The sequence below is a fragment of the Ictidomys tridecemlineatus genome, chromosome 1 (assembly GCF_052094955.1).
Source record: "Ictidomys tridecemlineatus isolate mIctTri1 chromosome 1, mIctTri1.hap1, whole genome shotgun sequence".
Taxonomy (NCBI): Eukaryota; Metazoa; Chordata; class Mammalia; order Rodentia; family Sciuridae; genus Ictidomys; species Ictidomys tridecemlineatus.
Window position 1 is genome coordinate 131945762 of NC_135477.1, and position 27529 is coordinate 131973290.

The following is a 27529-nucleotide window of genomic DNA, read 5'->3' on the forward strand; positions in this document are numbered from 1 at the left end:
TTTTTGAGTCAAAGCTCTTTATTAGTCTCTCAAAACTGCAAGTGTAGACAGAAAAGGACAAGCAATCACAATATTTTTGACAGTTTTCTGCACCTTCTGCAATATCTGAGTAGCAAGAGTAGAGCACAAGGAAAGAAGAGGTCACCTCTGTTGGGCAAGGGACAGTTTCACAAAGTGCAAAATCAGCAGGAGTTCCCCACATGAGGTTGAGGGCTAGGAGCTCTGCTGTCATTGAGACCCGAGTCCCACTATCTGTGTCTAGAGGCAAGTAGATCAAGGTCTTGGGTACAATAACTAGGTTGCGAGCTGGAACCAGGTAATATTACTGCCTAAAGAAAGCTAATAGTTCAAATGTTAGGAATTGTACAAACTGGTCTACAAACAGACATTAGTAAATATCATATAAAGTTATAACTATATTAAAAACAAAGGTAATAAATAATCAAAATTCATAACTTCCCAATGATTTTGTCACAGTGTAGTGTTGAATATGCTTTTGAAATTGTGTCTGTATTTGATTTCGATGGTGAACATACTGAATACTTGTGTGCTATGCATCTTTTACCGGCTCCTCAAATGGCAACAACATCCTGGTAGCTTCAAATTAGCCACCGAGGGAGTCATTATGCCAGGAAAAACTAAACTCTGAAAACGAGGTTTTTAATTTAGTTTTTTGACTTGTCTAGGCTTAAGAAAGTGCTGGAGAAAATGCCAACACAGATTACACTTTAAATTGTGTTGTGTCTATAACTGTATTGTGAATGATACAAAAAGTTGAAATAGTCTGCCAGTATTTGAGACTGTTATCTGATTTAGTTCGTCATGTCATTAATGAGTGATGTTCTGACATGTCATTGTTCATTTTCATCATAGCCATTTATATAACTAGAAATATTATTAGCATTCATGTCAGAACTATAATTGCTCCTCCAACAACCATAGTCTTGTTCTACATATATTTCAGATACAATAGTTCAGCAAAATCCACAAAAGCCATATGTTAGATTCAGTTGGCTAGATAAGCTTAAAAATATGGAATACTCTTTTAATTCTATGAATTATATATTGTACATTCTTTATAGCAGTAAAAGATACTGAACACACACACATATTATATATATGTGTGTGTGTGTGTTTATGTACTTTTCCTCATGGAGAGCTGCCTATTGACAATTTACAGACTCATTACTGTGCAACTTGTTAGTCTGCTCAGCACATCATATGGGAAGCTTTGCTATAGTCGAGGGGAGCTCTTTGGTGATTTAAAGCAGGAAGTTCCATGATTCTATCTTTATTTTAGAGAAATTATTCTCACTGAGGTAAAGAATAGACAAGGAAACAATTTAGGAGATGATTTATTTAGTTTAGGAAGTAAATATCAAGAGCCTTGGGTTAAATAGGAAAAGAGGAAGGAATGTGTCCGACAGACATGCAACCAGTTAGAAATGTAAAACCCAATGGCAGACTGACTGAGGGCAGGGCTGTGGGAAAATCCCTCTCCAATGTGTGGCTCAGTAGAATGAGGAGAGAAAAGTAAATGGGTAAGTTAAATAATGTAGAAAACCACTATTCTGGTGAAAATTGGGAGCTTAATTTTCAGACTAAGTTTGAAATACTTAGGCATTTAAATAGTTTACCAACACATGGTTGAAGATGAGATTCTAAATGACACCTTTAAAATCTTACAACCTGGCCCAAGTTAGAAATTTTGGATATGTAGAGAATAGATGATTAATAGAGATCTGACTTAGGAGTAGATACAAGAAAAAAAATTTTACCACAAAAAGGGAAGAAAAACAAGATCCAAATCTTCAAACCATCGTTAATGGTGAGATTAAAAAAAATTTAAAAAAAGTCAGCAATTCACTGGGAATAGCAGGGCTGAAGTCGGTTTATGTTCTCTGCCAACTGTAGTAGGATTGTTTCAGGTATCAATTGCTGTATATAAACTACCCCAGAATGTAGCAGCTTGAAACAGTCATAGTTTGTTACCTCTCAGGAATCTGAGGGGTGCCTGGGTTCTGTGGAGAAGTCATTCACTACTACATGGAATGAGCTAGAAAGTCCAAGATGGCTTCACTCACATGTCCATGGTCTTATCTGAGATGGGTGAAGTTACTAGCACCATCTAGGTCTCTTTCTATGCGATCCCTCATCCTCAGGAACAGACTGACTTCTTCAATAGCAGATGACTTTCAAGAGAGCAAGAGGGAATGTCACAAGGTATCTCATGGTCTGGGCTCAGAAGTTCTGTAGTAGTCTTTCTGCCTCATTCTATTGATCAAAACAAATCACTATGCCATTCTAGGTTCAAGGAATGGGGACATAGGCCTCCATACTTGATGGAAGGAACAGCATTTAGGAATAGAGATGGGAGAAATTGTGATCATGTTTATAGACAACTTCCCGTGGACTTCTTTTGTGCTACTTAAATGCCTTTAAGCACTGACCTCTTATTTTAGTCCAAGCAGCTCCAGGGTTAACATCATGCTCCATAGATCCCATTTACATGTAACAACAACAACAACAAAAGCTCCTTCTAAAATCCCCAAATGAGATCTTACCCAAACACTGGTCTCTGGACTCGAGGAAATGCGAACATATACTTAACAGATCTAGATTTAAATGTGGAAAAGGGACCTTGGAAAACTGAGGATACCACAGATCCTCGCCCATACACAACTGGAAAACAAAAGCTTCCTACCTTTCCCACCTAGGAATCTGAGTACAAATATCCTAACAGCCTCTTTCCATTTCTTTGCTTTAGCGCCCAGACATCTTTAGATCCCTTGTAGGTATCAAATAACATGGGGGCAGGGGGAGTTACAGTAACAACAGGCTCTTTGTCCACTTTAGAGTGTGCCAGGGCAATACCTTAGTATTCAGAGAAATATTGTAAACAGGGAAACCTTTTTGCAACACAAGTTTTCAGGAAATATGTTGGCCTCATTATATCCCTAGGGCGTATGACATAACCGTGGTTGAGTGGGTGACTCTTCTTGCTGACCATGCATACAAAGATGGCCAAACTTGTATGAATTTTTTCATGAGGTTCTAAAGTCTGCTCTAGTTCTGTGATTAGATAACATGGAATAGCATTTAATTCATTTTTTTGCTTTCAAATATACATATATCAGTAAATATTGGTGTGTTAGAATAATTTCTTAGGATTAACTAATTTTCATTACAATAGAACAAATAAGACTATAATACAAATAATTTCTAGATGTAAACAATACATAATACATGAATGCAAACAGATAAAAATTTGTGTTTAACATTCTGAATCCACAATTGTAGTTTAATTGCAGTAGTCAAATTATAGAAGGCTCATTGTAGCTTGATGTCATCTTGCGGCTGTAAAATCTTAAGCATGATGTTATGTTAGGACTAGCAAATGATTTATACAAACAAGCACTTCTTATATATTACACAAAAACGTCAATATTCATTTTTACATTCATAACCTGGAATTTTAGTTACCTGCTTAAGGGTACCTATGGCTTCTGGACAAATCTGTCTTCACTGGGGCTGAAAATTTGAGCTAGCATCTTAACTGCTTCCGAATACATCTTTACAAATTTCCCTTTTTAAAATAAGGGAATAGAACTAGATTCTTCTAACACACTACCCTCAACTCTAAAATTCTGTCATTCCTTGGTTTTGATAATGAGTTAAAATATTGTAACAAAGACCAGTACAATTCCTCAGGGACAACTGAATCGTTCTACAACTTATGCAGCTAAATCATTTTTTAGGCCTCAGGGGCTCAAAATGCCAGCATTAAAAACATTAGAATCGAATCAGAAAATAGCTCTTTCCTCCATTCTGATGAATCTTGACTTGTTATTCCAAGATTTCTCACTTTTCCAAACAGGGCTATTAAGTGACAAACTACCCAAAGCTTTAATTAAAGACTTTACAAGTAATTTTTCAGGGGAAATGTTTGTACCATAGTTAACCTGCTTGTGACCTGCTTATAAATTCAAACTTGTGTAAATTTCAAGTTGCAAAATTAATCTCTAAATTGAACTTGATTTCCATTTGTTACAAAGACTTTAATTTTACTATCATTTTCAATGGCTTTGACGACTGTTTTATCATTACCAGCATAACATTTTAAATGATGATGATTTGTGGCATAAAGTAACCATGGAGATTGAGATAAAGCAAAGAACTAGCTAAGAGGAGGCCTCTTGTAGTCTCCAAATCTGAGCCCATCTGTTTATCATCACATGGAAACTAAGTGTTGATAAGTTTTGGAATTACACAGACTTGGGTTTGATTCTGAGCTCTATTATTTATTAGCAACATATCCTTGGGAGAATTTATTCATAACTCTAAACCTCAGTGTCTTCTTGAGATATGAGCAGTAGTATCATTTGATGAAATTGCAAAATGTATCCAAAGAGCCTAACATAGAACTTTACATTCAGTTCATGCTCAAATGCTGATTACAGCTATTACTGTTGTCGTCATCGTCGTCGTCATAATCATTAAAGTTAGGAGCCAAGAGAAAAAGTCAGTATAATGAAACACCAAGAATATTAAGATGATGTGTATGTACTTACATTCATTATTATAAAAATTAGCACTAATAAAACATCTGCATGTGGATGTGCAATAAAACAAAGGTATTGGGGTTAATTTCTTTCTAGTTTATAAAATAAATTACTGCATGTATTAAGAAAATACATCACACCAATGAGTTGAGGATTTAATTTATATGGTTCATGAAATGGTTCAGCAGTGGTTTCTGGATGGGAAGAATTGCTACCACCATTTTCCTAGTAAGGCATTTTTGGAGAGACTTGACAAGTACTTTATATACATACTTAATATACAATGTAAAGAATTTTAATATAAAGAAGTGTACAGTACCATCAAATATTACCAAAAAATCTACTTTCCAGGCATTGTTATTGATATCTCACTTTACAAATGTTTTTCAATTTTTTATTTTTACAAATATAGTTTTATGTAATTGGGACATATATGCACATACTTCTCTTCAAAATGCTACTTAGTATCCTCTCATAGCAATGTATCAAACTAGTCTTCTTGATTACTTAGTAGTGCCTGCACTTGTAGTTAGGTTATGGTGAATAACATTCTTCTAGATTAAATTAAATGTATAACTTTGAATACTTCTCAAGGAAAATAATTTTGAATGGAATTGATGGGACAAAGAGTTGATCATGTTTAATGCTTTTCATAACATAATAGAACTATACTGAAACTCCTTTGAATTATTAACCCGATGATCTTGGATGGAAGGATGTTCTAAATCTAGTTTCTTAGATTACTCCAATTGATATTTATCTTCCTCTGAATGTGGTACCAACATGTTCATTACCATATATTATTTATCCTGACATTTAAATTTTTTATGGATTATGTTTCTAATAAGTAAGTTCTGGATCACAAGTAGAATGGCATATGTCATATAACATTTTAAATTATTATGCATCACCAAACACAGAGCTGTGCTGTATTAGCATTCTTGGTGTGCTCAGTAACTCAGCAGACACTGAGAAGTTAGAGAAAGAAGATAATTCAGAAGAAAAAGGAATTCATATTAGGATATGTTTCAATGAGGATATTCAAATACTAATTAGTAAAAATAGAATAATCCTTCTCTACTAATTTTTTTTTATTTTTCAAAGTGAGCATAAAAAGGTTTTAAATGATGATTTTTCTAATTCTGATTTTTTAAAAGAACACTCTCCCACCCCAAAGAAAAAAAATACAATTTCTTAACTCTATAGATATTTAAGACCTGAAAGATAAAATAACTAAAGGCAAAATATAGAGAAATAAAAGAAACTTAGACTCTGATACTCATAACTTCCAAATGTGATAATGCAGCTAAATAGGAAGACATCAGAGAACATAGAAGCAACAGGCAGGGGATTAAGGGTTCAGGGGAGCTAGAATAGAATATCTTGAAGAAAAACATTGCCACTCGCATGTGCAGCAGAGATTCTGAATAACATGAACATAAAACTTCCATGAGATTGGGAAAAGTGGTTGTCACTGAGAACACTTTTCTTTTTCAACAAAGTGTGCTGGAGGTAGAAGCCAAATTGGAATGAACTGAAAGGTGGAGGGATAGTGAGGACCAAGAAGTAGGATATATTAATGGATTTTGCATGAAGTTTGGCTACAAAAGGGAGAGAGAGGAATTATAGAACCCCCAAGGAAGGAGACGGGGGTCCTGAAGACCTTTGTTATTTCTAAGGTGTTCATTATTAATGCTAATTTTTCTAAAGCAACAAATGATTTGTAGGGAAAGAAATGAATCACAAGTGAGGGGAGGTAAACAATGAACAAAGCCCTAGAGGCACTGTGAGGCAGGGCTGCAGTAGTTAAAGTTTTGTTTTGACATGCCCAAATAGCATTGCTAAGGAGAAGTATTAGTATGACAGGGTTTAACTGCAGAAATGTGTTACCTCCTCCCTAGCTACTCCAGAAACCCTTGATGTAAAGGCTAGAGAAGCTTACTAGAGTGCACATAGCTGAGGTAATGTCTACAAATCCCAGTTGTGAGAATGTGAAAGTGTATAAGACTCGGAGGCATAGAGATAAAGATCAAAGTTGAAACAGTACTGTTAATGGCATGCATACCTTTTTTACTGTTCCTAGAGAAATCACAGAAGCACCCAGGATAAACGTGAAGCAATCTTAAGCAGACTTCAGGGCTACAGGCTAAGAGTAAGCAAAACAAATGTCCATTATATCAAGATAATGTAAAGTACTGCAGACACAAAACAGATGTGAAACAAATTCACTTTGTTTCAGGAAATGTGGCAACTGTACCTATTCAAATAATCAGGCTAAAATCTTTCTGGGAACACAATCCATAAAAATGTATTTACTCACACTTTGTATAACTTAAACCAGGACTTTAATGGTTTCAAAAATCTCAACAAATTCCTCTCTCATTCATGCCACTGAGAAATATTTTTTGTCATTTAAAACTGAATGAGATTACATGTTATGAAATTGTGAAAACCAATGCCTATATAGAGCAGACACTTAATGATATGCTAATGAATTTGAACTTTTACCCCAAGGGAAATGTCAAGGAAATGAGGGTCTATAACATTTGAGTATTCATGAGAATTTACATGATTAAGATCCCAGTTAAAAATCTTTCACTTCATTGTACATTGTTAAGAGACCATGTTAAGAAAATATCTTGTAGAGTCATAATTCTGGGAGTGTAGTGAATTCACAGACTGAGATTCTCTTGGACTTAAATGTGAACTTACTCTTGAGCCCATTATACTCAATGTGTAAAACTCTTGAGAGTAAATACTAAGTAATATTCAGTGTGCCTGATTTATAGACGGGAATTACTATAGGAATTACTCTTTAGTCTGTGTATTATTATCTGGTTTATAAGATTATGAATTAAAATGAGAAGCACCAGACACTTTTTCCCAGCAACTTGGGAGGCTGAGGCAGGAAGTTTATAAGTTCAAGGTTAGCCTAGGGAGATCCTGTCTCAGAATCAAAAAGGGTAGTGTATGCAGCTCAGTTGTAGAGTGCCCTGGGTTCTACTTCCAATATGGTGTGCACTAATCCCCATTAACAATCAATATCACTTTGATAAAAATGTTTGACATGTTTGCCTTACTGAAAATAAATGGGTTTCTAATAAATATGAAAATAGAATGTTAGTTAGTAGGCTATATTTAAAACTAACCTCGTCATTTATGGATGAATTTAATACTATTCAAATTGTACATTACATATCTTGAATATGTAATAATATACACAGCAAGAATATGTTTAAGGACTATAGAGTTTTGAGTTAAATGTATTTCTGCTTGAGCTTTCTTCTGATCTACTTTCAGCTGAATCTGTTTTGAGGAAGGGTTTCTGTACCAGAGATTATTTTGGTCCAAAGGCTGGGCTTTTATTGCTAGGATAGTCCGTTTTGTTTCACTGACTGGGTTATGCTCAATTACTAAAACATGACAATGATTGTTTTAAGGTATTTTTACATTTTAAGAGTGATAGAAAGCCTTATACATTATGCACTATGTATTTATCTGCTAAGTTGGAAGCATAGAGAACAGACTGAGAATTGTATTTATTAGAAGAAATAGTAACAAGAATGTGAGAAGACGAAAGGGAAAGGTCCTCGGAAATCAGCCCTCCCATTTGCTGTGACTTGGGAATACTCAATGAGTATTCCAAAACAGGTGACAATATATCCTTCCCTCAAACCAGGTAATAGCAAAAGACATCAGGTATAGCTTGATTAAAACACACACACACATACACACACACACACACACACACACTTAAAAAAAAAAAACACCTGAGAGACAGTGACAAGTATTGAAATTTCAAGTTTTAAAATTGCATCAGTTATAGGAACAAGTTGTGTTCCGGTAATATTTGCTTTTCTTAGATATCTCTTTTAAATTCTTCTATTGGAACTGGCACCAGTGAATAGAGAATATAACAGAAATCACTACATGGTCTACTTTTTCAGTCACAAAGGATGTGAATCATTGAGGACATAACCCTTGAATTCCCTGTCTTGCAGCTGCCACCCTACTGTGACAAACAGTGACATCTTCTTTGAAGTTTTAGCTTTACCAGTATTCAGTTCAGTGGGAGCTCTCCTGGTGTGCCCTATGCTCTGGCTTAAGCACACACTGAGAGGGGAGGCACCCCATTATAAATGAAATGGATGAAGGATCTTCTTTAGATGTGACAATACAAAAAGAATGTTTGTGGATGTGGTAATCTTAAAGAGTCACCTCAAGGGCAAATTCCAACAAAATTTACTCTTAAAAGTTAGAGGCAAAGATTTTTTTGTTAGTGAGTTAGAGATCTTCAAGGAATTTAAGGCATTGTCTAGTAATTTTACTGAAGTTTAATTATTTTTTATAATTGTAGGCTAGTAGGAAAAAGTCATATATTCCATCTTTAATTTCTTCTGAAGTAAGAAAATCTCAAAGCATATTACAAATAAAAAAAAAATCTCATACTTACAAGATTTGACCTAGAATGTTGTGGATTAAATTACTAAAGAGGGTTTAGAATATAACTTAGTTGTCGCAGTGCAGCCTAATTTGTGGGAGACCCTGGCACTTGGTTGGATCCCCAGCACTGGGATGGGAGGAAACTAGTATGGAAAAAATAAATTCTAAGGCATTTTAATATTATGAGGATAATCAACTCATGAGGAAATAAAATATTCCTGTATACTTGATGCATTTTTTTTTCCAGAGAGATTGATTACTTGAAGTGCCTTTGAATTAAAATGTAGAAGATAATACTGAAACTTGTTACCAAGAGCAATCCCATTTGTCCTTTTTTTGGAAATTTATGGTTTGAAGAGAAAATTAAACACAAAAACTTTGCGTTTCTCTCGGGTATCATTTCAATGTGTGAATCAGGACTCCTGTTCACTTGTATAAGATCTTGTTGTGTCACCTATGCTTAAATTACCACATATATTTCAGTATTGGCAAATATTCCCATTACCAGTTGTAGTGATTACTTCCATCTTTAAATTATTAAGGGGAAAAAAAATTCTCCACCCAAGCAAGCACACTTTGGAATAGTTGAGTGGCTTAAAAGTCATTAGATTTTCCCTAGTCTGCTTCTCCAGCCCATGTTTGGTCATACCCTTTGACATTCATGCTCCCAACATGCTCCTGCGATGCTCAACTTCCTGCCATTGTCCAATGCCTGGTTTCCTTTTCATCAAAAACAGAACATAAATGTCTTCCAGTTAGAACAGAAGCAAAGTTTCTGTTTAACTCCAATTAACAATTCAAATTCTATTGCCCTACAAAGCCTTTGTTCTTATCAGTTTGCAGGGAGTTCTCTTGGACCAATCATTGCTTTCTCTTTCTTTTAAAACCTTGTACTTGAGTATTTGTCACATGCAAGGTCCACTGTCAAGCTATTTTCTTCTCTTGGCGCCATTAATATTTCAATGATGATACAGAGGGTCTTGTGGTGATAAGACAGTTGGTCCTGTAGGATAAGACTCTACAGAATGCCTCCAAACCCCAGATTTCTGGGGAGTATTTTCTGAATGGCGTACTTGAAACCCCTGTCACTGTTTTTGGAGGTGGGTGTCAGTGTACAATTTACTCTTTAAAGGGCAGGGACAGAAAACCATATCATTCTAGTACACTGCTGCTAATACATTCTCTCATCTTCAAAGTTGGTTCTTCTTATTTTCTTTCTGAATATAATCACATAAATGCAGGTTTGTTCATGTCCTCGGCAAATAAAGAGTGTAGCCTTGGTTTCTGCAGTTGTACATGGTTGCTAAAATTATTTTTGACCTTTTGAGTCATCAGCTAAAACTGAGACAAATAATTAAAATGTGTTCACAGGGAAAAAGTTCTAAAGAGAATACCTTAATTTTCTCATATAGGTAGACTGTCATTTCAGAGGATATAAAGATTGTTATGAGCCCCAAGTGGACAGAACCTTAGAAGTAGCTGGCCTACACACTGTCTCCTCAGCAGGGAGCTGCACCTCAGAGGAATGACAACGGCAGGACAGTCCTTGTGTATGGTTAGAAGAAAAGCTTATATCTAGGTGGATCAGCAGTGCTCATGCAAAAACGGTAAAGGGAACACACAGTTGAAAGTCAATTCTATACCATGATTAATCTCTATAGTGACATTTGTGTGGATTAGAAAAATATCCTTTGGGGGGCAATTAAGAAAGGCCATCACTTCCAGGTTAACAGCTCTATGCAGAATACAGACAGGAAACATATTTCAGGTTATATTGCAACCTAAACATGTCCCATTTGCTGGGCACCATTGTGTGATTCTTTGTTTCTTTTTTTAAATGAATCTGTCAACATACTGATAAAACTAATAAACTTATTCCTCGAATACTTTTAATAATTTAGGATATTTTAAAATAAAAAAAATGTAATCAAACATTATTTTAAATATCCACTAAGGAAGAAAACATTGAGAATTCATACTTACCTCCATGCCATTAATGAAAGTGAGTCATAGAGATCTTTAAGTTTGAGGTTTTTAGGCTAGTGCCACAAAATAGACCTTATTAAGTCACACATGGGCTGGCTGCTTAGATGAAAGACAGAGGAAGCTGTCATAAAAAGCACTTCTACTAGTGATTCAAGGCATGTGTTCCTAAAATAAATTCTTTTGAAGTTGATACTTTGTAGATAGGCATTCTTAAGTATGTACTTAAAAAATTGATTACTGTGCCCATTTATATCCTGGAACGTAGCGCTAGCATGATTTTCATACCTGAGGGATGCCACTTTGTTCCTTATGAGTAAAGCATTAACCCCAGAAACCTTAACACCCAGATGTTATTATAGTAAAATGTGGACATCTATCAGTCAGAGTATGCTATCTTATATCAAATTCCATAGATGCTTTGCCTTGATGTTTCCTAATTCTAATTATAGTATCCCTAGAAAATAGGATGAATTCTGTAGGAAGATGGATGAATTTTAAGTGTTCACCATGAGTTTCTGTATATTTACAGATAAATTCACAACAAAATTTCAATCAGAAGTAGATATTTCGGTTTATTTCCTTTTCTCACAATAGCAGGTAAATTAGTCACTTCATTTTTGTAAGGTACAGGAAGTATTAATGTTATAAATGCTACATACTGAATATATATTTACAATGATATTTTCCGGTTCAGTAATGGTTTGTTTGTTTGTTTGTTTTGGGGGGAGGTGGTGGTTACTGGGGATTGAATTCGGGGGCACTAAACCACTGAGCCATATCCACAGCCCTATTTTGTATTTTATTTAGAGACAGGGTCTCACTGAATTCCTTAGCGCCTTGCCATTGCTGAGGCTGGGTTTGAACTTGCAGTCCTCCTGTCTCAGCCTCCTGAGCTGCTAGGATTATAGGAATGCTCCATAGCATCCAGTTCAATAACTTTTTAATTAACCTATTACTAAAGAAGTAGTAGTGTAACTATGTTAAGAAAAGGGAAAATTAATCCCCAGAAGTAAACTCCTTACAGAGGTTAGCCCTTTTATCACTATTCTAGCTTTCAGCACTCAATTCTAGTTTTGCCCATTTTTTAAACTATAAGTAGAATGGTAAAATATGTTCAGATCTGCATGTAGTTATTTTGTTCAGAATTGCTTTTGCATTTGTGAATGTCAGAATGAGTCTCACTAATATGCATAACTATAATGCATTAATAAAAATTATTTTCAGATGCAATCATGTTATGCTCAGTTTCAAGTTGAATCACATGCTCCATCATGTGACACTAACAGTTTATACCAGCATTATTTATATTAGCTTAATAAACATTTCCTGCACTGTTTTTGCTGCTCATATGCATATGTTACTCTTGAGTATGTATCTAGAAGTGAAATTGTTTCATTATGTTAGATGCATTTTTGAAAAAGCAATTTACTTCTTTACACTCCTACCATACATGGGAGTTGTTGTGAATTCTGAATTGGAATGTTCAAGTCAATGAGCAGCATTAAGTCATTTTGGTTCTCATTTCTGTAAATGCCAGACTGCATGCTTTTCAATTTTAGAGGCCTTTAGGTTGTCCTTGCCTATGAAGTACTGGGTGCAAGAATCTTGTCCATTTTTCAGATGAGATTTTTTTTTCCCTTTCATACTGAAGTTTAAGTTCCTTTACATAGTGATTAAATAGGCATTTTTGGATAGTTTTATGTGTTGTAAATATGTCCCTCCCTGTCAGGAGTTTGCCTTCTTCCTTTCCTATAACACAAGATTCTTGCACAAAAGTTCTTAATTTAAAAAATTTTGTCCTATTTACCAATTTTTCTGTTTATGGATTTGTTTAGTCTTGTATTACTACATCTAATCTGACTTTGTTTTTATAATCCTTAAACATATATTCACAACTGATCTTAGCAAATATAAAAATGACACAGATTTTGCTACCATGGTGATACTAGTGATAAAACCAGAAGAGAGGTATTCTAGGTTTTCTATTCTCTAGGAGATATTTTGTAATTATTTTCTTTTTTTAATATTTATTTCTTATTTATTTATTTATTTATTTATTTATTTGTTATTTGCAGACACAACATCTTTGTTTTGTACGTGGTGCTGCTGAGGATTGAACCCGGGCAGCACACATGCCAGGTGAGCGCGCTACCGCTTGAGCCACATCCCTAGCCCCTTGTAATTATTTTCAAACACTCAAGAAAAAAATTAAGAAAGCTAAGGTACTATTCAGGTTTTGTGTGTTTTTCTTGTGCTAATTTTTAAAGTTTTATTTTTAAAACAAGCTTAGATTTCATCCACATTTTTAAACAGATTGTCATGAAGTTTTTTATTATCTCTTTTAATGATATCTTTATTATTCATGGGTTCTCTGGTTGTATCATTATTTTTATCCTCGACCCTGGTTATGTTTGCATACCTTTCTATAGGGGTTTATTTTAGTAGCATTTATACACTCACAAAAATTTTGGCTGTATTGTTGGTTGGCTTAAAAGTTTGTTTTTTTTTTTTTAATCTGACTTCTTTGTCATAAGATTTAATTCTTTTTTCTTTGTGAATAAATTGTTAGATTATTTTCACCTGTATGTTTTCCTGTTACTTTCATGTATTGATTTCTCAGACTGATGTGGCTGCATCTCACTTACATTGACAAGCTATATTTTGTTGATTATTTCAAAACATCTCTGTTTTAATTATAATATTTCATGCCCCATAATTTATACAGAAGTGTGTATTTTAATCTCTAAATGTGTGCCTTCCTCTCTTCTCTTGGTCTCTGATGTAACTGGCTCCACTCATGAACACCCTCTTCAGCCTTAGGCACTGATATCTTGCATCTGTGTGGATTTCAACATGGATATTTTCTTTATCTGGATTGGCTCTGAAATCTGCTGTGAGTCATGACACAGATTGTCTTCCCCTTTTTTGTAGTGACTTTAGAGTGAATTTTTAGGATGGGAAGGGAAAGGAAACAAATGATTTACCAATTCTTAATAATTTTCATATATGCATATTTTTTTCTCTCCCCATATCTGATTTCCTTAGAATATAGTTGTTTTTAGGTATCTATGGAGGGTTGGTCTTTAAGTATTCACCATGGATACCGCATTTCACAGATGCTCAAATCTCTTATATAAAATGGTGCAGGATTTCAATGTAACTTATTCAGATATCTTTGTATACTTTAAATCATCTCAAGGTTACTATAACACCTAATACAATGCAAATGCTATGTAAGTGATTTTTATGCTGTACTTGGAAAACAATGACAAGAAAAGTTCTGTTTATGCTCAGTATACACACAGCATTTTGGGGTATATTTGACCTGAAGTGATTGAACCTGGGTTGCAGAACCTATGAATGCAAAGAGCCAAGTATATTTAGTAGATCACTTTTAAACTTATTGTGCTTTTCCCCTTTGTCATTATGAATTAAAAACATTAAATATTTTAATGTATTTTATATATACATATGTAAATGTATAAAATATAAATGATCATTATACATTGTCATTTATATCATCAATTTTCTTTAGATTTACTTCTATTTTCATCATTTTTATTTCTTTATACTAATTAAAACCCCTGATCTTCCACCTGAGATCCTATATTATCTCTTCTGAAGAGGTATTTTGTTTTTTTTTCTCAAAAGTATCACTAATTTCTCTCAAAACATTGTTTTCACTTCAATTTTTTTTGCAATGTATGGAATTTTGGTTGGCAATTACATTTTTTCAGGACTTTGAAAATGTTGTTCACCTGTCTGTTTTCCCCTGTAGTTGTAGAGAAGTCAGGTTTTAACTTAACTACCACATATTAGAATGCAATCCATAAAGTATTTTCAACCTTCCAGTAGCTTTAAATTTTTCTGTGTCTTTAGTTTTCAGCAGTAACTGATGTGATTAGGTGTAGGTTTCTCTTATATTTACATTGGTGGTTACTGTAGATTTTTTAAAATAATACATTTTTTTTAGATGCAGATGGACACAATACCTTTAATTACTTAATTATTTATTTTTGTATGTGGCGCTGAGGATTGATTCCAGTGTCTCACACATGCTAGGCAACTGGTCTACCATGAGCTACAGCACAGCCCCATTGTCACAGCTTTTTGAAAATGATTTCATCTTTCATCAATTGTTCCAAAATTATTCCCTTCAAATGTGTTTCCACTCCATTTTTCTTTTGTACTTTAAGATTACTATTAAAATTATAACAGACATTCTTATCCTTCTTTCTATGACTCTTATCATTTTTATTGGTTTTTAGTTTTTTCCTTTTTGTGCATATTTAAGATATCTTTACTAACAAATTCTTAGTATTTAATTTGCATTAAACCTCATAGTCATTCTGTGTGTGTGTGTGTGTGTGTGTGTGTGTGTGTGTGTGTGTTTTACTTCTAGAGTTAATATTTTTTCATATTTTGGGGTTTCAAATTCTCCTGTGAAAATTTAAATCATTTTTTTAATCACCTCACACAATTAGTGTATCAAAATTTACTTTGGCTATTTGGAGCCCCTGTAGATTTTTATCTGTATTGTTTGGCTGCTGCTAGTTTGCAGTCTAGCAGAAGTGTAAGTGCCGCCAAAATTTTATATTACTCTTGCTGAAATATTTGCTCTTCATTTTGTACTTCAGCTCTTCAGTCGACTTCACATTTGTTATAAAGCATATCTCCAAAGCATTATTTTGAAAAAGAACAAATCAAATGTCTTTTACTTTGTACAATTGATCAGAAAACAGTGAGTATATATTTTATGAAAATCCATTCCATTTCTGTATGTCCAGAAAAAAACTATAAATTAGAAGGGTTCATTAGACAAAACCTGATGTGAATGTTCCATTAACCTGGATCCACATTTTTCTGCTCATTAGATGAATGCCACTGGGCAAGTTTTTACTCCACTTCTTTTACCTTCTGGATAATATGATGGCAACATTTCTCTTAATGGGTTATTGTTAGGATTTAAAAAACATTTGCCACAAAATAGTCAATAAATTAAAGTTGCTTTATTTTTCCAAGAATTGAAGATTCATTTTTTTTCAATCTTTAATTATGTGTAGTTTTGGACTGTTAAAAGAAGCAATATAAAATGTCTATTTGAATCATCTCAAATGCATGTTCACATTATCTATGTAAATGACCCATTAGAGGAAACAATGATGTCTATGAACATTTTTGGACTTGGTTTGTCTGCCATACTTTTCAGATCTTGCAAAATGAGAGCAACGGGACACACATTTGTTCTCCAGCTGTATTTTGTCTTCTCAGGCTGTATACAAATCAATACCCTAGTGTTGCTGCCTTCCCGTTTATCTTTTCTAATATATCATATATAAACTACTTTAGAAAAGCCATATTTATTTGCAGGGTCTCTGTTAAGCTATACACTTTGTAGTGGAAAAAAGGAGACTATGAAATTTGTGTGTAGTAAGTAATCAAACTCTTGTATATTTAAGAGGGTGTTTTGTTAATCCTTCAATTTTTAAAGGAATACAGGGGAAATGCTACACATCACAAAAATGCACATGGCTTTAAGGATAATACACATGTTTATGTTTATAGGTTTCAGAAATTTGAATTCAGTATATGGTAGGGGTCTTTCTAGGTACATTTATAAATCCTTCATAGAATTCCAATGGTCACAATTCTTCGTAAAACATGACTATTTACCTAAAGTTGACAAAATATTAAAAAATGCTTCAACAAAATGCTTATTTATTTTATATTTTTTGTATTTGAAAACACATTAAAAAGTGTAGATTTTTTTTTTGTGTGTGTGTGTACCAGGGATTGAACCCAGGGCATTTAACCACTGACCCACACCCCAAGCCCTTCTTTAATTTATGAGACAAGATCTTGCTAAGTTGCTGAGGCTGGCTTTGAATTTGTAATTCTCCTGCTGCAGACAGGTTTTTTAGGCATGCTTCCACAATACCCGGCTCAAAGTTACAAAATTTCTTTACATTATTTATTAATAGATTAAGTATTTGAATATTAACATAAATAACAAAAATATTTCGGTAATAACTGATCACCTGAAAATAATATATATTGAATGCTAACTATATCCCAGGCACTAATAGCACTTCTACTATAGTATATCATTCGATCTCAAATGCAATCATTAGCTATCTGCATTGTCCATTGCTTATATAGATAGGCAAATATATCAGACAACTCCCTGATCAAATTGTTTTTCAGAATCACAACTTTGTCTCTCCTGTAGTTTTGTTTTTCTTCAAATTTGTCATATGCCACCTAGTGAAATTTATAAAGAACTGCGACTTTATTTAATACTATAATACATTTTCCTGTGGTGGTTACATTTCCTCTAACCACTTTTCTCTTACATGTTGAAATTCAGCTAATGACATGGTAGGAATGTAGGTACTTAACCATTTATGTAGGCTTGCCCCAGGCAACCCTAATATTAGAAGTTTGTGTTGCTAATTAACAGATAAAAATCTTAGCTTCTATAGTCATAAAGTAAAAGGAAATGAGGAGAAAACAGGTCAAGGGTAAAAATTTAAACATATTGAGTTTCAGTTAAAGTTATATTAAAATTTTCTTTAGTTTTTTAACTATTCCAATCTCACTGTATATATAATACATAACTATATCTGGTGTTACTGTTTTTGTCCTGGTAAGAAATCCTAACTATTAGGAATTTTCAAAGTAATATAAAAACATATTTTTTCCTTAATTTCATTTAACCAGGCTGTTTCAAAAGTCAACTGCCTTATATAAACCTTATTCTCAAAAAGAACATTTTTTGTTTACAAAATGAAAAGAAAAAAAATACTGGAATTACAATAACTTTTTAATGAGGTAAATAGCCTGCTACATATATTTTTCTATATAGTCTATTTGACTCTACTTAGAAATAAGTTGATCCTACATTAATCTAGTTTTTTTATCAGGTAAATTTTTAAAAAGACAAGATTTACAATTGTGTGCTCAAGGACTGAAACAAGATGACAAGGTACAGGATCTGGAGGCACTTTCTGCTACATACAGGTGTTGCATGAACTCTACCTGTGACAAGATATTTGAGAAAATGTCTTTGCCATCTAAAATGTCTCTCCATCTGCTAGCTAGACTTTTAGATTTGAATTTAAGAGCACAAAATTTAAAAGAAAAGAATGTAATGTTTAAATGAACTCAGGCAAAAAAAGGAGGGGGACAAGGATGGATGCACAGAAAACTAAGTGACAAGTCGGGCGATCACAGCTATTCGGGAGGCTGAGGCAGGACAAATTCAAGTTCAAAACTGGGCTGGGTATGTTCTCAGTAGTAGAGCACCCTTTGTTCAATTCCCAGTAATGTGCCATAACAAAACAAAACAAAACAAACACAAAAAACCCACTGTGCCTGTCCACCAGTATGGTAACCTTGCCTCAAGTTACATTTCATACCAGATCCTAGAGTCTGAAATGGGTTGAAAAGAGGGATGTTGTAAAAAGGGGAAAAGTGTCAGAAAAATATTTTTGCCTACTTCACATTTTTCCCTCCAGGGATTTTATTTATCTTGTATAGCTTAGAACTTATACCTGTACCAAAGCTCCCATAGACGAGCTTGATTTTTTCCTACTTTGTCCATAAGCTGAGTGAAAAGGTGAAGAGTCGGTAGTTGCTCATTTATTGTGATAGTTCTCTTGGTAGGGCTGATGTAGGGAGAACATCAACAGCATGAGACTCATGCTCCTTAGGTGTACATACCATTAGTTCACATCCTGGCTTTAAAGTAAAATGACACATCTCTCAGAATAAGGGTAGCAAACTTTAAAAGAAGTTCTACATGGTAGAACTTTCTGGTAAGGACTGAAAGAGAAGCAGATCTACATTGGATAATAAAGGGAAAAAAGTGTTAATACCAAGTAAATGAAATGGCTCATGTAATTCTATATAAAATGATCACAGTCATTTTTTCTTTTAATATAAATGGCTCAAGTTGTCTCTGAGGGCATGCAACAGTTCATGCCAGCAATGTTGCTATTTTATAGGCATAAATGAGTTCCCAAAGATGTTTACCCCTGGGTGGTAAAACATGTGCATTAATAAAACATGTTGGATAATTTAATCAACAATAGGGAAATAATGAATTACTTAGTGAATGTTTTTAAAGAATAAATTATATGATCGGGAACTTTAAGTTTTTTTATATATATAAAATTTGTTGTGTTTCCAAAAGCATGGAAAGTTTTCTAAATCTACTTTTTATCTCCCTTGTACACACATAAACACCAGGCACACATATTTCCTTTTTCATCTTAAATTTTCTTCTAAATAAGCAGACTTCCCAGGCCTAGCGTTGATGCCCAAATGAAGCCCTTTCATTCACTGATTGAGATCTGGCTCAACAGCCAATGTTTCCTGCTGGGTCCTTACAGAGGGTGCATTCATATTTTATCCTAATTTATTCATTATCAAACATCAAACCTTTGGAAGATAAAACAAAGAGCTAGGGAACAATGCAGGGAGAACTTACTGCTCTGTTTTCATCTTTACTCTCAGATGAAAGAATTCTTCAGTAGCATTGCCCACTCTAATACATCATCCAGGTAATTGGGGGCAGGTGGGGGGAGGTGACAGGCTGGGTCAAATCCACCTTCTGCATCCACTGATGTACACAATGATCTCCAACATCAAAAGTATCTAATGAGTATTTGAGAATCCAGGGCATTGCATTAGTTGACCCAATCTTGTAATTAAGTATCAAAAAAACGCATGCTTTCTGTGAACATTGACTAGTTACATAGCAAGATCTACACAAGCAAAACAAAAGACCTTAGTCCTCCTTTCCTTGGTGGAGGAAAGATTTAATGACAGCTCTGGACAAGCACCAGATTTCAGTATCAAAGACCCCAGCTTCTTTTTAGCTGTTCTACTTTGAGATTGCATAGAAATGGATAAGCTGTCTATCTTTTCATTTGTAAAAATGGGATATTTCATTTTCAAGGGTTTTAGAGAAGAAAGGTGAAATCATAATATGAAAGTTGAATAGGAAATATCTTAAAAATGCTTGATGTATTGTTATTATGACATACTGATACTATTGCTTGCTCTTGGCAGGTGAAGCAGCAAAGAGAGCAACTTTCTCTATAATTGGTTACAAACTTATGATTTGATAGTACCAGGATAGCCCAAATACAGATTTTTCTGTCTCTTAAAATTTCATCATTATGAATTTATTCTTTGGTTTAAGAGAGTTTATTCTTTTGGTATATGAAAAAAGAATTGTTGACAATATGAAGAAGAGATAAATAAATGAATATTGCCTTCTCTTGTGAATGACCCTAGTCAGAATCAACAGGCAATGTTCATAGAGGAGCACAGGCACACCAAGGGGGAAAGGGGGTGAACTCACAACCGGTTCTGTGGGCAGAACAGGAGGATTTCTTAAATCCTTGCTGAATAGAGGCTTTCCATGGTATCCCACCATGATTCCATTTTAAGTGACAGACTTTCTAAATGATTGACTAATGGACCAACTCCAAACACTCTATTGAGGTCCTAGAAACTAATCACATGTCCTATTGTTTTTACTCCCTTTATCATTTACAGTATAAAAATGAGGCACTTTTTACTTAAAAAGCAGCTCAATAATGGCCTGTCGAGGTGTTTGCTGGATTTTTCCATTTGGCCCACCATTCACAGGCATCTGATTCTCACAGACTGGATCCTTAACTGTCAAAAAGATTTCTGCCTCTACCTTTCTCACCTCCTACTGGTCCTCATACCTTCATAAAGCAGTTAAGTCATTTCATGCAGCTGTCACCAGCACATGATCATTTCCTTTTTTGATACTTCCTAGGCAATGATCAGACAAAAGCGGAGAATAATATGGATTTACTTGGAAAATTCAGGATTCTGACTGGACCGTTTCTGAACATCATGTTTTATTTCCTTTAATGACAACCCCAGGGCAGTCTGGATGGATGTTTGTTGATGACAGCCCAAACAAAAGAGGACCCAAGTTCTCAAAGTTAATTCTGGTTTGGGCTGACATGATCCTGGATCATAAGGATAGTGATATCTTAGCTTTACCCAGCAGTTATATATGGCTGACACAATGAGAGGATATGGGTCTCCTTGTATTTTATAAAAATGACTCTCGTTCCTCTTGGACCTGTTCCTTCTGGACCAAATGCATGGGTAGGGAATGTTTGTAAGAGAGGGAATTATTGCAGATGAAATTGGGTGTCCTGATCTTGTGATGGTAGAGAGAGAGCAACTTTAGCACAGGGGAGGGAACATCCTGGACCCAAGAGTGATTGTGGAATGATTATTATAAAAATGATGATAAAGATAATGTAAAAGAACCTATGATAATATCTTGAGCCTGGATAATGCTTGTGAGATCCTAAAATACTGATTTCTGTGACTCATAGAACACTCTGTAGAGCTCTGTCTGTATAAGATAACCATCTAAAAAAAAATTGGCACTTGGTTGGCCATGGGTCCTAGCTGTAGGTTAGAAGCACTTTAAAACCTTGGGTTAAAAGCACTTTAAAACCTTGTAGGGGCTTTACATATGGGAAAAACACTCTAAATGCTTTAAGGAGTCAATTCAAAATACAGAAAAACAAATTGGGGAACAGGTTTTACCACCCATACAATCTTCATTATTTTACTCTTTCACCCTCTTGGATTAATTTGTCTTGAACAGATGAAACCTTTAATATAAAACTGAATACTTAGAAGCATAGATTTCAGTTGATTTTTAACTGCTGTATTTAATGCAGACAAAAGTGATGATTTTTCAGCCTTAAAAAAAAAAAAGTTCTAGACACCGAATTTACTAGCTAACCATATAAAAGGTAATGAAAATGACCATTTTTTCTTCTATATATTTTAAATGTACAGCAGTACACACTAATATGTACACATTTAAATTTATATACACCTACACATATATGCATGTATATGGACATGCACATCCTTATAACTTTAAATAATAGTTAATGCAATGTTTGAATATTTATCTGGAAGAAAATTTTAAGAATTAGAATCTCTTTTTCTGTTCCCATGTTTATCAGAATTTTAATGAATATATTTCAAATGTCATATTGAAAAAATGCATGCATATAATTATTGGAGAAAAACAGGTTCAGGAAAATGCTAAAGATAATGGATCCAAAGTTGTTTCTGGGTTAAAAACAAGTTTGAAAATAAGTGATTTAGAGTATAATATACAGAGTCTTTTGCTACATTTTTTGGTCTTCATCTTATTTTATGAATTAGATTATGTAGCATTCTGTCTGAAAAGATTTTGATATGATTGCTTCATCTCTAAGACACTAGATAGCAACATTTCTTATTTATTTACCCCCACCCTTTGAGAGTAGCAAAGCTTTCCCAAAGCCATTGATAGTTTTCTTACAAAATTGAGGTATTTCTGTAATAACTCCTATTATTGAATATAGATCTAGTTGCTAAAAAGATCAAAATAGCAACCATCTATAGAAGAAATATTTTTAAACTTTTAACAGATTTACTTATTTTTCTTAATAGGTTGATATTAGTGTTTGGGAATCTTATCTTTACTTAAAAAGCAAACAATTTTTAAAAAATATTTATTTTTTAGTTGTAGTTGGACACAATACCTTTATTTCACTTATTTATTTATTTTTTATGTGTGCTGAGGATCGAACCCAGGGTCTTGCACATGCGAGGCAAGTGCTCTACCGCTGAGCCACAAGCCCAGCCCCCAACAATTTTTAAGCTATGTATTTTCACTCCTTTTAGATGTTTGATAGGTACAGAACTTCTCTATGGTTTGTAAAAGCTATAAACATAATACAGGTCTATAAAATGGTATATGTACAAAAATTAGAAAATTGGAAAATAATTTACTAATACTGAGGAGCACTTAGTTGGGAGCACATTTTAAAAAATTGTTCTACTAGGAAGACTTTCAGTTCTAAAGTCATTTTATTCTTTGAAACACTTAATGAGGATTACTTTCAGATGAAATGGCTTCCTATAAGCATTTTGCACATTTGTGAATACACTAGATCTTTTTCAAAACCGTTATAAAAATTCACATCACAGCCTTCTGCCTTTTGAAGCTTAAGTGCTTTCACATATGACTTGCTTTATATCACCACTGTTGCTTTGGGAAGACATGCTTTAATTTTGGCAAAAATATCGACAACATTTAAATATTTATAAGCCATGCTCCATATCTGATGAACAACTTCAATGGAGTTTTAAGTTACTACTCAGTTTTCAGCTACTCATTCAACTCACGTTTCCATTACTTTCTGTTTCTGTTGAAATTGATGGACGATTCCATGCAAAGGAAGCCTTTTTGAAGAACTCGGGAGGTTTTCAAGTCTTTCTCTTCTTTCTCTTCATTAGGGCAGTTTCTATGAAGACTAATGAAGCAAACACTTTTAAAAGATTAAATTCCTTATGTTTAAAACTCAAGGATCCTCAGAGTATAGTCATTTCTGAAACCCTGCTGAGAGAGAAATAGCTTCATCTTGAATTATCAGATACTACTGCACAACAAAATACTAATGATAAATAATAGTACTGCATAGCATAAAAGTATAAGTCTCATACCTATCATACTATCTTTTAAGAAGGAAAATTTCAGTAGCCAAAATAAAATTTGAGGATCCAGGAGTTCAAATTCCCTATACTAAGTTTAGGGGAGGCTTGTAAGTTTTTTTAATGTCATTATCTTGGTTTACTTACACATTGAGTTATATTTCTGTACCCGTGGATGCATCAAGAAATCGTGGATTTGTTAGATTACACATGCTTTTTCTTAAACAGCTCTCTTAAAAGTAACAAATATAGATTTCAAAGTTCATTCCTAGAAACAAGAGTTTCATGCAAATTCCATTCTTGAACTTAAGAAATAATAACTGTAAAATAATAGTTGCAATGAAAATAATTGCAATACTGGGAAGTTTTAAAATTAAAAATAATTTACTTCTTCTCTTTCCTATCTTTGAACATGAGTCTCTACCATACAGTTATATGAAGAGTTACTGGATCTGATTTTAGAGATTTTGATTTTATATATAAATAGCTTTATCCTGCTCCAAAATAGCTTTTACAAGTTTTCATCTTTTATCAATGACCTCAAGTTTTTAAAATTAAGTGGATACTTTCAGTATCCTTTTACTTGATTTCTCAATGGCATTGACCTTTGTGGAGCTTTATTTGAAATTTCCTCATCTTGCATTACCCAGAACTTGTCATTTTGTCTTTAACAAGGCTCCACCTCTTCCTGAACTTCATCTCTTCAGTTCTGATCATCTTTACATTCTCAGATGGAGGACCACATTCTCTAAGAAACTATTCTGTACTCCCAAACATTTTCTCAACCCTGTGATTCTTTCCTTCAAACCACATTTCAGAGTGGTAATTGTACTTATGAAATTATTTGATTAAGGATTTTTCATCACAGCATCACAATGTCCAGAGGAACATAATGAATGTTTTGAGTAGTACCTTCAACTATTTTGCAGAGCACCTATAATACAGCAATGACTTAATAAATATTGGGGCTAGGGATATAGCTCAAAAAGTTAAGCTCTTGCCTACTGTGCAGAAGACCCTGGTTTCAATAACCCAGTACACACACACTTTTTTTTTTTTTAATGAATGAGTAAACATCATTAAAGGAAATCAGAGGGCATGAAAAATACTATTCTGAATCTCATACTATTCATTACACATTTTAAAAATACTTTCAAACTAACTTGCTGTGTGAGATTTCCCCATGAGCTTTATTTTGAGGACTAGATATTTCTAGCTTCTGTTTAATGCATTGCTCAAAGATGAGCTTATGATTTTGTTGCTTTAGGCTATAAGTGCCAATTTAAAGGTACTCATTCTGGCAAAATCTATGATAAGCTGGGCTTAAACAGGGATAAATGAGGTGAATGAAACATGATTTATGAAAATGCTTAGGTATATAAATAATAACACCTTGATTCAAACTAAATCGACTCTTAATTTTGAAATCTATTTTTTGCAAATCTTAGACAGTTTAGCTTCTAGAAACAATTATTGATGTTGAAATCATAAGAGAACAGTTAATAGGAAAATGGGCATATGTATAGCATAGCACCAAAGTCATCAAACAGAAATAAATGCCTGTAATTTCTAATCTATGATGGGCAAATAATAAGGGTTTACCTGGAGCTTATTAAAATGTTGTCTCTTAGGTGCATTCTGACATCCTCTTTCAGAAGCTAAAGTTTAACAAGGCCCTCAAAGGTTTTACCAGATATTGAAATGGAAAAATTTTTTCCAAGTTGGAGATATTAATTGTAGACTTCAAAGTATTTGAAGAAATTATTAAAATAATCAAAGTCAATTAATGAAGAATATATTTTGCTATTTACAAACTAGAAAAGGGAAGAAAATACCAAGAATATTTTAAAAAGCAAAGTAAGAAAAAGACATAACAAATTGAAAGTGTAAAGCATGATAGATAATATAAATTCTAACATAAGCATACAAGGCATATATTTTAAAATTCTCTTCAGAAATATTTATCCTTTCTTACCCTTCTTAGTCTGAGGTGGCACTTGTAAGTTATATCCAAACAGTGAGGGTTTGATAGTTTTCTGTCACTTATGGACAGTATATTTTTATAGGTGGTAGAGAATAAGAGGAGAAATGTTTTGCTTTCTTTCATGTTATCCCAGAATTCCAAAACATGATTCTGGATAATCATTATGTGTACATGTATTTGTTATCTATTGTTGTGTAATCAACTACCTCTAAATTTGAGACATTTAAGACAGTAAACATTTACCTTAAATTTCCAAGGATCCGGGATCAGGGATAAGCTGGGTAGTTCCAACTCGGGATCTTTCAACAGGTTGCTGTCAAGATGTCAGCCAGGACTGTAATCATAAGTTTGTCTGGGACCAAAATATCCCTTTCTAAGCCAAATTCCCTGGCTGTTGCCAGGCCTCAGCTGCTCATGGGCTGTTGGATTGAGGGCCTCAGTCCCCTGTCAACCTCAGTCTCTCCATGGGGCTGCTAGCAGCAGGACAGATGATTTTTCTTTGGCAAATGATGAGGGACAGAAGAGGGAAGAAGGGAGGGACAGATACCACTCTCCTTTTAGCCTGAACTCAGAAATAGCATTATTTCTAGCATATTCTGTTTTAGAAGCAAGTTACTAAGTGTAGCAAATACTCGTGGGAATTAAGCACCACCTCTTGAACATTTCTTGTTAAAGAATTTGTGGATATAATTTTGAAAGCATCATGATATGAAATACTAATATAGGATGATAATTGTTTTTAAACTTATAGCATGAGAATGTAGTTGTTACTATGAGAATTGCAGATCTTAAAGAGCCAGATATTCCTTTTTTATTAAATATATTTCAACAATTTTATTTTCTTATTATAGATTCATTATATGAGAAATTACAAGAAAATATAAGAAAAGGATATTAGCCCACATTTCAACAACCACAAATGACAACCCTCTCTGTTTGACCATTATAGTACCTTTTCTACCAAATATTTTTATATATACATATTTTTATGTGCATGAATTTTGGCAAGCCTACCCGCTGTACCCCAAACCTCTATTCTCAGTCTCATTCCAAAGTTTTACAGATTTGCTTGCTTTCATAGCTTAGTCCCTGGAAGCAAATTGCTTAAGAGTCATTCTGATCGGCATAAGAGGTTTCTTTTTTTTTTTTTTTTTAAGCTTGATTAATTAATTTTAATGTCCTTGTTTTTCTTTTTAAAACTGAATAAATATGAGCTGATTTGTGATTTTGGCTAATGTCTTTTTTTTAAAAAAAGTGAGCTAAAATGGCATATTTTCTTATTTTTCATTCCAATTTGGGTTTAATTAAGATAAACCTGTCAGAAAATGAAAGCCAAAGAAAACAGCCAAAGATAATGCCTAATCACCATCTGTCATAATTAAGCTTATGACAGTGGTAATCTTCCAGAACACGTGGGGCTTGGCAGTGACCAGGGTCCTCTCAATTCTACTTTACTATTGTTGTGACCTTTCCCAGAATCCATCTCCAGAGGAGGATTTCTTTTAAGATTCATTTTTTTTTCTTTGTATTTAAAGTGAATCAACTTTAAAATGTAAAATAATATTGCTTTACAATTATTATCAAGATCTGTGAGATGCCTGAATAACAGTGAAAACTTAGATTACCCAATCTCTTGTGTATTAACATATACTACTTATAGCAATGCTTTTCTGTTTTACACTACGATTATGGATGAGAAAAAATATACATATTTTTGAAAGGTAATGAATGCTAGGAGTTGATTTAACTTCTTATAGAGACTAGAAATACAATGCTTCAATTTTATTCAGAATACCTTTTCTAACTCCTGTAACATGAGCTAGGAGCGCAGCACTCTTATAAAGTTGTGAGGACTCAGATGTGTAATATCTTTGGCTTGATCATCCTTTATGTATGGCTTCCGTCTTCACATTTGCCTCATTCTCACAGGATGGTTGTTAGACTCTCACAATTATTACTTTAATCTAGATAGTAATAAAAGGCAAAGCAGAAG

General features: G+C 33.8%; 1 long non-coding RNA gene across 2 annotated transcripts; it reads right to left on the reverse strand.

Annotated features, from left to right (window-relative positions):
• LOC110598035 (uncharacterized) lies at nucleotides 1-26042 on the reverse strand. 2 transcript variants are annotated; one of them, XR_013438228.1, is made up of 5 exons: nucleotides 25780-26042; nucleotides 23247-23374; nucleotides 19483-19649; nucleotides 6628-6708; nucleotides 1-3366 (listed from the first exon to the last, which is right to left on the reverse strand). It is a non-coding gene; the product is annotated as an uncharacterized LOC110598035 (long non-coding RNA). The 2 variants fall into 2 exon arrangements; XR_013438230.1 differs by lacking the exons at nucleotides 1-3366; nucleotides 6628-6708 and adding an exon at nucleotides 13487-18832.
• Nucleotides 26043-27529: the final 1487 nt, after the last annotated feature.